Below are 13305 nucleotides of genomic sequence, written 5' to 3'. Positions count from 1 at the left end.
AGATCATCCTTAGGCCTGGGGCTTGGGCATTGAGTCTGTGATGAGTTCAGAGACCATGAGGTCTGTACACAAGGTCTGCAAGCTACAAGAAGGTTTGCAAGCTGAGCACCAGTGGTTCATGTCTGTAATTCTAGCTACTCAGAAGGCTGAGCTCTGAGGATCAGGGTTTGAAACCAGTCTGAGCAGGAAAGTCCGTGATACTCATCTCCAATTAACTACCAAATAAGCTGAAAGTTGTAGTTCAAGTAGCAGAGCACCAGCCTCAAGCAAAAGTAGCTCAGGGACAGTGCCGAGGCCCTGAGTTTTAGGCCCTGAACTGAAGGGTGCATGTGCACATGTGTGCATGCACCCCTCCCCCCCAGAAGCTTTCAAATGATTTTCATGCTGTCCTGGGAATGGGGTTCCTGGAATTCAAAACTGATGGGGTGGGTCTTTTAGGGTCTTACTTCTCAGCACCCTGGCTTCCTATAAGTGCTCTAATGCCTCTAGACTCAGTGACTAACCCCTGGGAAACAAGAAAAGGAAAATAGGACAATGGGAAGCTAGAGACAGTCTCAAGCCCTTCTAAAGTTCTGCCCCTCCTAACTACAGTGGCAAGTCACATACCTCTGTGGCATCCCATGGGGATGGCCTTACATCTTGGCCTTGCTCCAGATACTTGTCCATCCCTTCACTCAGGATTTTCCCTGTCTGAGTTCAGACAATTCCTGGGCCTGTCTGTGCATGACTAATGTGACTTAGAAACTATTGTGAAACCTTCTCTTGCTCACTGCTGCTTAGCCTGGTGATGGCTGAGATGAATCGTATTGTGTTTGAAAGAAGAGAAGGCTTTCTTCCCCATGACCAGCCCCTCCTGATGGCTTTCAGCTCTCTGGGGGGCTTTCCCATCATGTGAGCTGACACAGCTGGGAGGAAATCCCACTCTGGCCCTCCCCCTGTGATGCTTTTAATGCTTGCTTTGTATTTAGAGTTGAACAGAGAGTCTGCATGTAGATTGCAGCTGGTTTGGAAAGGAGCTGGGAAACTGTGGGACTTCCCCTTCCCCCGCTCAGGGCTTGAACTCTTGGCCTGGGCACTGTACCTGGGCCTCTGTGCTCAAGGCTAGCACTTGAGCCACAGCTCCACTTCTGGCATTTTGATGGTTGATTTGGAGATAAGGGGGTAATGGACTGTCCTGCTCCATCTGGCTTTTCCTGCTCAGGTCTCAACCTCCTGAGTAGCTAGAATTACAAGCATGAGCCACCAGTTCCTAGCTTATAAGTTCAATTTCTTAGTAGTTATACTACTAGTCTAACAGTCTACTTCGTGTTCAGTGAATTTTAATGATTTGTGTAAGTTTAAGGAGGTAGTTTGTTCCTCCTGAATTGTCAAGTTTATTTGTGCAGGGTTGTTTGTAATGCTCCCTTATTGTGCTCTTGATGTCTGTACAGTCTGTAATGATATTCCTTATTTTGTTCCTTGTATTGCTCATTTGTCATGTCTGAATTTTCTCATCAGTCTGAATGATCGATTTTATAGATTTCTTTTCAAGGAATCAGTTTTTTTGTTGCATTCATTTTTTTCTATTGTTTTTCTATTTTGTGTTTCATATATTTCTATTCTGATCTATGTTGTTTCTTTCTTACGCTTGCTCTGAGATTTCTGTTTCTTGTTTTTCTTTTATCTAGGTTTTTGATGCGTGTTTAGATTCATGGTTGAGACTTTTCTTCTGTGCTGATATATATGCATTTAGTAGTCTAAATTTCCCTTGTAGCACTATTTTGTAGTATCTCAAGTCTCAATATGCTACATCGTCATCCCATTCTGTTCAGCTTATTTCCCTCATTTCCCTTGAAGCTTTCTTTTTGACTGATAGATTATTTAGAAAGCTATAATTTAGTTCCCAAATGTCTGCATCTTCCCTGGTTATCATTCTGCTATTGATTTCTAGTTTGATTCCACTGTGCTTGAAGAACATACTCTGTATTATTTAAAAATTTTTTTTTTGGTTGGTTGTGGGGCTTGAACTCTGGGCCTGGGCCCTATTCCTTAGCTCTTCAGCTCAAGGCAAGTGTTCTACCACTTGAACCACAGTGTCACTTCCTGTTTTCTGAGTGGTTTATTGGAGATAAGAGTCTCAAGGCCTTTCCTGCCCAGGCTGGCTTTGAACTTCGATCCTCAGATTTCAGCTTCCTGAGTAGCTAGGATTACAGATGTGAGCCACCGACGTCTGCCTTATTTAAATTTTTATAGTTTGTTGGTTTGTTTAATAGACCAGAAACTGATCTGTATTGTCATAGATTCTGTAGGCCCTTGGAAGGAATGTGTATTCTGCAGCTCTGGGATAATATTCCCTATACATGTTCACTACATCCTGTTAGTTGATGATGTCCTTGAATTCTTATGTATTGTTGCTGATTTTCTGGTAGGGTCTTCTTGATTTTTGAGAGATTTGGAGCTTCCAACTGTAATCGTGAATATATTTTTTTTTTTCATTTTAACTTTTCCCCATACTTTATGACTCTGTTCTCTGGTGTGTACTGATGTATGTCTTCTCATGGACTAGCACTTTGAACAGTGTATGATATCCCCTCTGCCTCTGCTAATTTTCTTTGCTCTGGATTTTACTTTACCTGATATAAATATAGACACTCCTTTTTTTCTTTTAATTAATGTTTGTATGATTTAGCTTTGCCCATTCTTTTGCTTTCAAATTTTATGTATGAATATATTTGAGATTAAAGGGGTTTTAGGACATAGTTATATTAGTTTTTTGCCCATGTATGTGGAAGGCAAAGCATCATGGTAGAAGGAATAGAGCTGCTTATCACTAGGGGTGATCATTTAGGAAACACTTGGCAAGGATCCAAGCATGTAGTTGATGAATAGTCTAGGATTCTATGATTGACTCATTCATTCATTTACTCAACAAACACTGGACACCAAGAGCTATTCTAAGTGCTGGATAAAGTAGGGAATGGCAGAGAAAGATTTTCACCTTATGGTTGCCAGGAAACAGCAATAAGGAGGGGCCAAGGGCAAGGTATACCCTTCCAAAGCATACCCCCAGGGATCTGCTTCCACCAACCAGTCCCCTCCTTCTAATAGGTCATTCAATATAACTCAAAGGATTAAGTCATTGCTAATCTCATTATTGATCATTCATGATTGATCATCTCATCCATGACTGATCACTTCTCAATAGTATCACACAGGAGCCTTTTGGAAGAATACTCTTATGTTTTGGGGTTCTAGTCCTGGGGCTTGAACACAGGGTCTGGGCACTATCTCTGAGCTTTTATCCTCAAGATTAGTTCTCTACCAGTTGAACCACAGTTCCACTTGGAGCTTTTGGGTGATTAATTGTAGATAAGAGTTTCATGGGCTTTCCCACCTGATCTGGCTTTGAACCAAGATCCTCAGATCTCAGCCTCCTATAGCTAGGATTACAGGTCTGAGCCACTGGTGCCTAGCTGACACTCTATGTTTGAACCATAACAGCAGTATATAGTTGTGTCAGGCCTTTTAAACCACTCTACCATTGCATGATTTTGTTTTATACCGTTTCCTGTGAATTTCTGAGACCTCTTATTTTTAAATTATTATTTGAATTATATATTCTTTGAGTGTATCTCTTTGTATAGGTATTTGGTAGTTGCTCTATATATGCTTATTACTGTTATCTCCTATTTCCACAGTTCAAATGAAGTGTAGATGCTCACTTCTCTTTATGTTCCTTTTTATCCTTGTTTACAGTGTAATTGTCTGAAATATTTTATATTCACATACATCGAGAGCTATATTCAGCAGCACTATAATTCAGTTCTTACCCATAGTTTTACTTACTCATTTCTTCCTTCTATCCTGATATTCCAAGCTTTCTTCTACCATTGTTTCCTTGGCATTTAGAGAACTTTTTCTATTTCTGCTTTTAGAGTAGTCTGCTAATGTCAAAGTCTCTTCGTTTTCCTTCATCTGAGACTGTCTTGATTTTCCTTTGTTTCTGTAAAGTATTTTTACTGAGGTTTAGAATTCTGGGTTGAAGGTCCTAGTCATCCATGATTGAGCTGCATTCTTTAATGAGTGTGAAATATAACTTTTATGTATTTTTGTGGTCTTGGTTAACATCTTTGCCTATTTTTTTCTGTTGATTCATTTAAACAATTTTATATGGATATCTACATTTATATGTTATCCAGTTTATCCTTTTATTTGTAATAGGAGTAATAAGTAATATTTTTCTCTAGTTTGTTGTTTTTCTTCTTACTTTACCTAGCTTGTGAACTCATATTTTTATTCTGCTCCTCTAGTAAGGACTTCTCACCTGGTTTTTTTGGGTGTACTTCAACTTGCCATGCTTTATTGGGCTCTTGTTGAACCTCCATGAAATGTTTCACAGAACAGAGGCCACAAGCACAGGCTCCAGACTCATTAGGCCTTCTGTGACTGTAGATAAACTTTGATAATTTCTAGGCCTCAGTTTTCTTGTCTGTAAAATAGGAATCATAGGAATAGGAGAACAGGAATTAATTCTGTTAATCTTACAGGGATATTTGATGGCCAAATAAGACAGTGTTTATACAGTCTCTGAGTACAAGGCCTGGCTTACTGCTACAACTTGATGCATGGTATTTGTTTATTATTGTTTGTCAAAATTCACCTTGCTTTTCACAAAAAGCTGCTGTGTTTTGATGTTGTTTCCTATTAGTGAATAAAAAAGTCTTGGTACCATGTTCCCTGCCTAACTGCTATATTGTCTCTGCTTGTACTGGACTGTGGCCAGTACTATTGATGCTTTGGTAAAACCTGGCTGCTTTGAGGGCTGAGTCTTTGGCCAGACTCTTGGGATATTCTTACCATGCATGGTCTGTGCTTTTGTTGACTCTGACGATCGTGTGAGTAGTGAAGAAAGCAGTGGGGAGGAAAGAAAGCAGTGTGGCTAAATGCCCACATGCGTTAGCACCTGGAATGACCGAAGTTGCCTAGTTATCTGTCATCTGAGCAGCACCTACAGCTCTGGGACTGACAGGTGTAGACTGGTCTAAGCCAGTACTCAGGAAGGCCACTGAACTGGAAGATCAGGCCTTGGAACACTTGAGAAGTCCAAGTTCAGTAACCATACAATCTTCCTGTATGCATTCTTTTTCAACTCAAATGACTTTCTCCCCTCACACTCTCTCTTCCTACCCAGGAATTCTCACAAGTCCATAAGCTCTAAGAGTTCAAAGACCACATTGTCTTGTTTTTTTACAAGCATAAGATGTTGATTTGTGGGCAAAGGATACATGTTTCGTTTAGATGTAGAAGCTAGATTTAGCTAATGAACTTGTAAGTAATTATGTTGGGTGGTATGCAAGTGTTTAGAAATGTATTAACTGAATTATAGTAGATTTGAGAGAGACCTCTGATAATGTAATTCTTTACAAAGTCAAATTCAGCAAAATAAAACCAGGAGGCTGGTCCTCAAAAGGGGTGGGGTGGGGTCAAGAGAAAAGTGGTAGACAAATGAAGAAAAAAAAAGTGGAGAACACAGTCAAGAATCCAATGTATATCCTACAAAATTAAAAAGAACAAGGGAAGGAATGGATAAAGGGAGGGATGAGTGAAAATGTTGAAAAGGGTAACATTGATCAAGATATATTGTATTCATAAACTGCCTTGTTAAACGGCAACTCCTTTGTACAACTACTTAAAGACAATTCAGAATAAGGTATTGATTTGTGTAGTGGTTACCTAGTATGTTCATTTTGTGCTAATTGATAAAACTCTCAGTGTAGTCCTTGACATCCAGTGTTTGTTGAATGAATGGAATAAATAAAAGAGTTGGTCATAAAGGGATATTAATCTAGACTATTCATTAACTGCATGCTTGGATCCTTGTCTCACTATTACCAAATGTTGGCTAGTATTTGTCAATTAATCATCCCTTAGTGACAAGAAGCTCTGTGCAATTCAAGGCTGTCTGTTCATTTTCTATATAGTTCATTTTCTTCCTTTCTTTTCTTTTCTTTCTTTCTTTCCTTTCTTTCTTCATTTTGCTTCTCTTCTCTTTCTTCTCTCTTTCCTCTCTTCCCTTCTCTCTCTTTCTCTTTCTTTCCCTCCTTCCCTTCCTTCCTCTCTCCCTTCTTCCCTCCCTCCTTCCCTCTCTCCCTCTCTCCCTTCTTCCCTCCCTCCCTCCCTCTCTCCCTCCCTCCCTTTCTCCCTTCCTTCCTTCCTTCCTTCCTTCCTCTTTCTTTCTCTTTGTTGTAGGGCTTGAACACAGGGCCTGGGTGCTAGCCTTGAGCTCTTTTGTTCAAGGTGAGTGCTCTACCACTTTGAGCCACAGTGCCATTGCATGTATTTCATTTTCTATGTAGCTCTGTTGGCTAGAAAGTTCTTTACATTGATGAACTGGAGGTGCAGCTGAAGTGGTAGAGCATCAGCCATGGGAAAGAAAGTTCTTCACATTGAGCTGAAATATATTGGGCTAATTAATATTCCATCCTAAACTTTATGGCCATACACATCAAAATGAAGTTATCTTTACTATGACAATCCTTTCGATATTTGAAGTTTGTTCTCATACCTTTCTCTTCTCCAGCATAATTAAAAATAATTCCTAGACATACAGTTGTTGAGCATCTATAACATGGAATAGGTTAGAGAATTAAAGATGAAAAAAATATGATAGCTGATCTAGTGGTTACTGATCTATGGGAGCCAGAGAAACTAAGACCGTGATAAGTTTAAGTCTAAGCCTACACTGTAGTATTTGGTCCAAGAAGATCAAGAAGGGAATAGCCCATGGCAGGTTTGGGCTAACTCTTAAGTAGTTCCATATGGTTAGTGATGGAAGTCTTAGGTGTAGCCTACTTTATGTCTTGCTATCCCAGAACAATTAATAACCTGTCATCAGTATCAACATTTCTTTGATGGGATGATAAATTGTATGACTGAAGTATGGCTGAAGTCTCAGGATGAGGTGGACATGGGGGAGAAGAGGATAGAGAGAGGCAGAGGCTGATCATAAGGGCCTTGGCTGCCAAGCTTGGGCAGAACATTCAGTGAGCTGAGCTTTGTGTAGCGTCTTTCCCTTTGTCTTCTCCAGATATGATCAAATTCATAGGCAGATTTGTAAGCCACTGACAGATGATTTTTGTTATGGCTTAGCACTTAATGGAAAACACACCAGGCAAGAGAGCACAGGGTGAAGCTCAGACAAAATTTGCTGACCCTTGCTAGTGTAACTGAATCTGCCAAAAAGTCTGGGTTTTTGGCTTGTATTTATGACTGTGTGATTGCATCTTGTGATAATATTAGGCAATTCCCACAGGAACTTCCTTTTAAACCAGAACTTTTGAAAGTCTTCCCTAAGGGGGGTCATATGGGGCCAGCAGCAGACCTACTAGCTGCAAACAATTTGTTTTCAAGCACTGATATGACTTGTGTATTGTGGAGACTTGGGAGAATCTTCAAAGGGAATGATTAATTGATTGTAAGGTGGTATACCACATAGAGATGCTAAGTGAGATGTTTGAATGGGTAGTCAGTGGAGAGGATTTAAACATTTGAAATACTTGATGAAATGGGTGGCAGACAGAGTAGAAAGACCAGACATTTGAAATATGTCTGAGAGACTAGATTTTTCCCAGAGACCCCTGCGACATCTGTCTGAACAGCAGCTGTTGGTTTTCATCCAATAGTTGAAAGTAACAGATCTACTCAATAGCCTTCAGGCTGCTTCATGTTGCCACTAGGCTGGGCTCCATATGCCTCCCAACCATATCTCAACCTACTACCGATGCTCAGAGTGGCAGGCTTTCCCCATCTCCTCTGCCAACCTAAGGAGGTTTAAGCTAAGTCTTGGTCCTTTTTGTGCTGCTTTAACAGAATCCCACAGGCTGGGTAATTCATAATGACCAGAAGTCTATTGGCTTATGGAAGCAGAGAGGTCAAAGACTGAGGGACTACTATCTTTTGAGGCCTTTCTTGCTCTTTCCTACTGTAGAGAGGACAAGAGAGGGCACAGCTTAAAAACAGCATTATTAATTTGTTTATATGACCTAAGTATCTTTGCTCCTACCTCCCAACATCATAGTATCACAGATCAAATTTCAGCACATCACCTATAGGGGAGATATTCAGACACAGGCCAGTTTGGAAATCTAGATGTTTGCCAACCAGGCTGTTGCAACGAAATACCACAAAGCATAAACAACAGAAACTGATTGGCAGCTCAGGAGAACAGAAGACTGAGATCAAGATGTTCACAAGGGAGGTTCTCTGTGAGGGCTGAGGAACAACATCTTCCATGTCACTCCCTAGTTATTGGTGGCTTGCTGGTGATTTAGTGTCCTTTGATGGTGGTGATGATAATGATAACTTTGAAAGTCAGTCATCATCATCATCATCCTCTCTCTCTCTCTCTCTCTCTCTCTCTCTCTCTCTCTCTCTCTCTCTCACACACACACACACACACACACACACACACACATGACCATCTCTCTATTTGCATGTGGCTTTCTCCGTTTCTAAGTCTGTCCAAATTTCCCCTTTATGTAAGGACATCTGTTGTTTGAGAAACAGCCCATCCTACTCCAGTTGAAGAGTTAAAAGTGGCTTCGTTTCGAAGCAGTAGCCTTCTGTTGCTCATATTAACCTTGGGCCCACCTGAATTTCAGAAATCGTCTTGTTTGTGCTGAAACTGCTAAACCATAGATTACTTGAACAAAGCTACTCTGAGGTCAGGCCCTACTTTGTACTATAGCTGGCCTTGGGTCCCCACAAACTTCAGGAGATGACCAAGCTGGCCCAAGATAAACAGACCACCAATTACTCCCTGCTAAGCTTTAACTGCTCTGGAATGTCCAGATGGCCCATTGAGACCCAGCCAGTTTGATAACTCCCTACTACCTCTTATCACCTTGGAATGCCCTGCTGACGCCTCTAGTTGCCGTAGATTTGTCAGTCTGTGATTTTTTTTCTCTCCTTCTCCTTTTGTAACTTTGTAGTTTTTGCCTTTATAAACCCTGTGACATTTCAGCTCGGGGCTCTCCTCCTAAGCTCCACTGAGTCAGTGTGTAGGACGAGGCCCGAGCTGCAGCCCACCTGAATAAAGCCTTGCTTTTGCATTTCGGAACGTCTGACTCTCAGCGGTCTTCTTGGTGGGGGTCCTGCGACAGGGGTACAACACAGTAACCTTCAGTGACCTTATTTCCAAATAAAGTCTGCAGAACTGGGACTTGGGGAGTTCAACATTTGAATTGAGCCCATGACACTTAGATTGACACAGCATCAGCAGAAATAGCCATCCCTATTGGTAGTAACAAATGTTAAGATTTAATGGGACACCATGAAGTAAAAAAGAACCTGATGGCAAAGGGAGATGCTCCCTAGTTCTGCAACAAGTTAAATGTATGTAACATATTAGATGGAGTTCCTTTGCTCTGAGTTATGTATGTGATTCCCCACTCCCCACTCTTGGCTGAGGTGGCGGGTCGTCACATTGGAGTCTGTTGTCCTATTCTCTCCCAGCCATTCTTCATATTGAGCAGAGTATTACAATGTTGGTACTTTGGCCCCTTGATGCAAATGACCTTAATCTGCTGTGGCTCTTTGACTGAAGATCATCAAGCTATATCCTACTTGTGGACCCCGAGGTCTCAGACAGGAAAGTTGCTACCTCATCTGTTTCACTTGTGCTTATTTAAAAGTAATTTCACTGGTAGTATTCCATTTTTGTTTCTTGGTTGGTTGGTGGGACTTGAGTTTGAACCGGTATTCCATTTTTGTTTCTTGGTTGTTTGGTGGGGCTTGAGTTTGAACCTAGCCTCACACTTGGTAGACAGGTACTCTACCACTTAAGACATAGGCCCAGAGTCTGTTGCTTTAGTTGTTGTTTAGGTAGGGTTTGGGTTGATCTGGACTCTGACCTCCTATTTATGCTTCCTGTATAGCTGGGATGAAAGGTGTGTGCTACCATGGCCAGCTAGTTTTTGAGATGTCTTAAGAACTTTGTGCCTAGGCTAGCCTTGAACTTCGGTCCTCTCTAATTTTGCTTCTGGAAGCTGGAATTATAGGCATTACATCAAATACTCTGTTTCTTGATCTGGGTTGTGCTGAGCAATGGTATTTGCTTTTGATACTCATCTAGATCTACTTTGACTTGTGAACTTGTCTGTACAAGTGGTATATTGCAATTAAAAACAAAATCTGCTCGGCTCTGGTGGGTCAAGTCTGTAATCCTAGCTACTCAGGAGGCATAAATTTGACGATCACAGTTCAAAGCCAGCCTGGGAAGGAAAGTACACAAGACTCTAATCTCCAAAAAGCTGGAAGTGGAACTGTGACTTAAGTGGTAGAGTGCTAGCTCCATTACAAAAGCTCAGGAACAGTGCCCAGGCCCTGAGTTCAGGACTGGCACAAACAAACAAAAAACCCTTTCATGGGTTTTTGAGCTAGAGCTCAATGGGAGAATACTTGCCTAGCACTGCACAGGTCCTGTGTTCAATCCCTAGTACTATAAACAACAACACACAGCAACAACAACAAAATTCCTCCAGAAAACAAGCAACAACAACAGAATCCCTTTCAAAACAGTTTGCTTTCTAAAGTTCTGGAACTTCCTTTGGTCATATTCCCCTCTAAGACAATTAAGATCTCCTGACCACATTTATAGAGTACCCTTCCCCCTCCTTCCACATTTTAAGGGGAAAGATGGAGTTAACAAACAGATGTGATTCTAGCCATTCCATCATGGTCACAAGATAAATCTTGTTGCAGATTGCAACAAGAAAAAAACACAGACCTATAAAAGTTTCTTTCATCCAAAAATAGTACTTGCTTGCCATTTCCTGTTGCTAAGAATGAAGTGTGGCCTGCATGTTGAATCTGCTTCCAGCACTTGGAGGAGATGAGACCTGGTGCTTGAGAAAGCAGTGAGGCTGAGGGAAACCCTTCTGTGCCTACCGTGAGAAAACAGAAGTTCAAGCCACGTGTAGAGGTACATGCCTGTAATCCAGCAGTTGGGAGAGTGTGAGGCCAGTCTATGCCACAGAGTGAGGCCCTGCCTCAACAAAATGCAACAATAAAAAACAGGAGTTCTAAACATCTAGGGAATATGGGAAAAAGGAAATCCCCTCTACCATAAGTTGAAGAGGCATTGCTGGTAACATTTGAAGAGTGTTCATAGAGCAGGAACAAGCCTTTTACCTGGGTTCTGTTTTGGAGTACCCAAACCATTCCCATTGCTTAAAGAGCCCAAAGTAGGCCTAGGGAAAACAGAGAGACTAGCCCTTGACCCTAGTAAGCCCCCAGGACAATGAACATTTTAAATTAAGACAGGGCTGGGGAACATAGCTCAGTGGTAGAGTACTTGCTGAGCATGTGTGAGGCCCTGGATTTGATCCTCAGCATCTCTGAAAACGGAGGAAGTAAAAATAAAATGGAGACAACTTACGGGGAAAAACAGATATCGGTCTTGGAAAAATTCAAGCTAGGTATGGTTACAGCAGTAATGCCAGCACTTGGAAGGATAAAGCAGGGTATTATAAGAAAGGGGGGGGGGAGGGAAATATTGAGTGTCTCCTATCATTCTGTTTAAAATTTCAGCGCTCATGACCTGTGACCTACCCTCTTTACTCCCTGTACTTGGCTTGGCTTTCTTCTTTTCCTAGTCCTAGCACTTTTTAACTTGCTCTTTAGTTTGCTTATTTATTATGTTTGCTTTGTTGAACAAGGGCTAAGATTTTTGTTTTGCTCAGTGATTCATTGCACACCCAGGATATTGTAACCTAGCCTTGAGTGAGCAAATGAATTGAGCCAGAGACCTAGATTCCCAGGTGGAGGCAGATCACATGTGTTTCCTAGGCCTAGAAGGCATGTGCATCTGCCACACCTACCCCGCACACCTGCAGCTTCGGAGAAGGCCCTTCCTTCCTCTTGCCTCTTCCTGTCTCATTGCGGGGAGCTTGTGCAGTTGGCTGAACTGGACCTCTCCCTGGATCCTCAGTTGGCTGAACTGGACCTCTCCCTGGATCCTCTGCTGGGCTAATTTGCTGTCCTATGCTCTTGGCTCAGGCTGTCCTTGATTGATCGCTCTGCCTGGGTCAATGCACAGAACTGTGCCTTTAGACTTTCAAAAACCTACTCGGCAAAATTCTTTTTTTAGTTTTTAAAGATATGAAAGGATGAAAGGCAGTGATCTCTGCACTGGAGATAGAGATGCTGTCTGCCCAGCCTTTCCAAGTCCAGCTCCTCTGAGTCAATCTGGAAACCGGTTCTACAGGGTGAGGCAAGGAGAGACTGTGCCCAGGTTTGTAATTACCCCACAGGTCCTCTGTTTACCTAGGATTTAGGTTTCCCTGAGCCTCTTTATTAGGTCCCATCTGTGTCAACAAGTAGGCCTGGCATCCCAGGGCATTCCAGCAACAATGCTTATCCCCACAGCAAACCAGGACAGATACCTACTCAATCAAATAACTGGGTGACAGTCAGCCCTTCCTGGAAAATGGAGACAGAGAGGTGGAATCATCATGATCATCATGATGTTATTATTTGTTATTACTTTATTGTGTGCTGGGACTGGGACTGGACCTCTAGGGACTTTCCCTTTGCTTTATTGCTCAAGGCTAGCACTCTATCACTTGAGCCACAGTTCTACTTCTGGCTTTTTGGTGGTTAATTGGAGACAAGTATCTCACAGACTTTCCTGCTCAGGCTGGCTTCTAACTGTGATCCTCAGATCTCAGCCATCTGAGTAGCTAGGATTACAGGTATAAGCCACCAGCACCTGGCATAAAGAATTTCCAGCATTCAGTGATGGAATGCAGCCCCTCACAATGTAGAATTGTCCCAAGAGCTAATGTCTTCCATCCTGCCAGAACATGTCTCTTTAGGCAACAATCTGAGAAGTGGTTCTTCTTTTTGTTAGTTTAGGTTTTATTCTATGCTCTTCCTGCAGTAAGGAGTATTGTTACACGTAGTTGTCATGGTCATTGTGTTTAAAGCTCTGTCAGCTCTTAACCTATAGTTCTGGAAAATCACATTCCCTATGGACGACTGCTTGTAGACTTCGTCACCAAGACAACACCTCTGTCTTGAAATGTGATGGAAAATGAACAGACCATTGAGAAACCAAGAAAAACACCAGGAGAAGTGGAAATAATTCAGGTTTATTAGGCTAGCCACAAAGTCTGAGCCCTGAGTACAGGGCTTACAGAATATTTGTAAGCAGGTTTAGGTCTGGAGAGGGATGTACATGGGGGTCAAGTTTCCCAGAATAACTTGTTTTGCAAAGGGAAGATATAAGTTTAGGAGTAAAACACAGAAATTTTGGTTGCTGTGTGT

This window comes from Dipodomys merriami, unplaced genomic scaffold, assembly GCF_024711535.1.
Source record: "Dipodomys merriami isolate MVZ:Mamm:240054 unplaced genomic scaffold, mDipMer1.0.p SCAF_14, whole genome shotgun sequence".
Lineage (NCBI taxonomy): Eukaryota > Metazoa > Chordata > Mammalia > Rodentia > Heteromyidae > Dipodomys > Dipodomys merriami.
The sequence above is the reverse complement of the archived record's forward strand: the minus strand, read 5'-3'. Positions refer to the sequence as shown.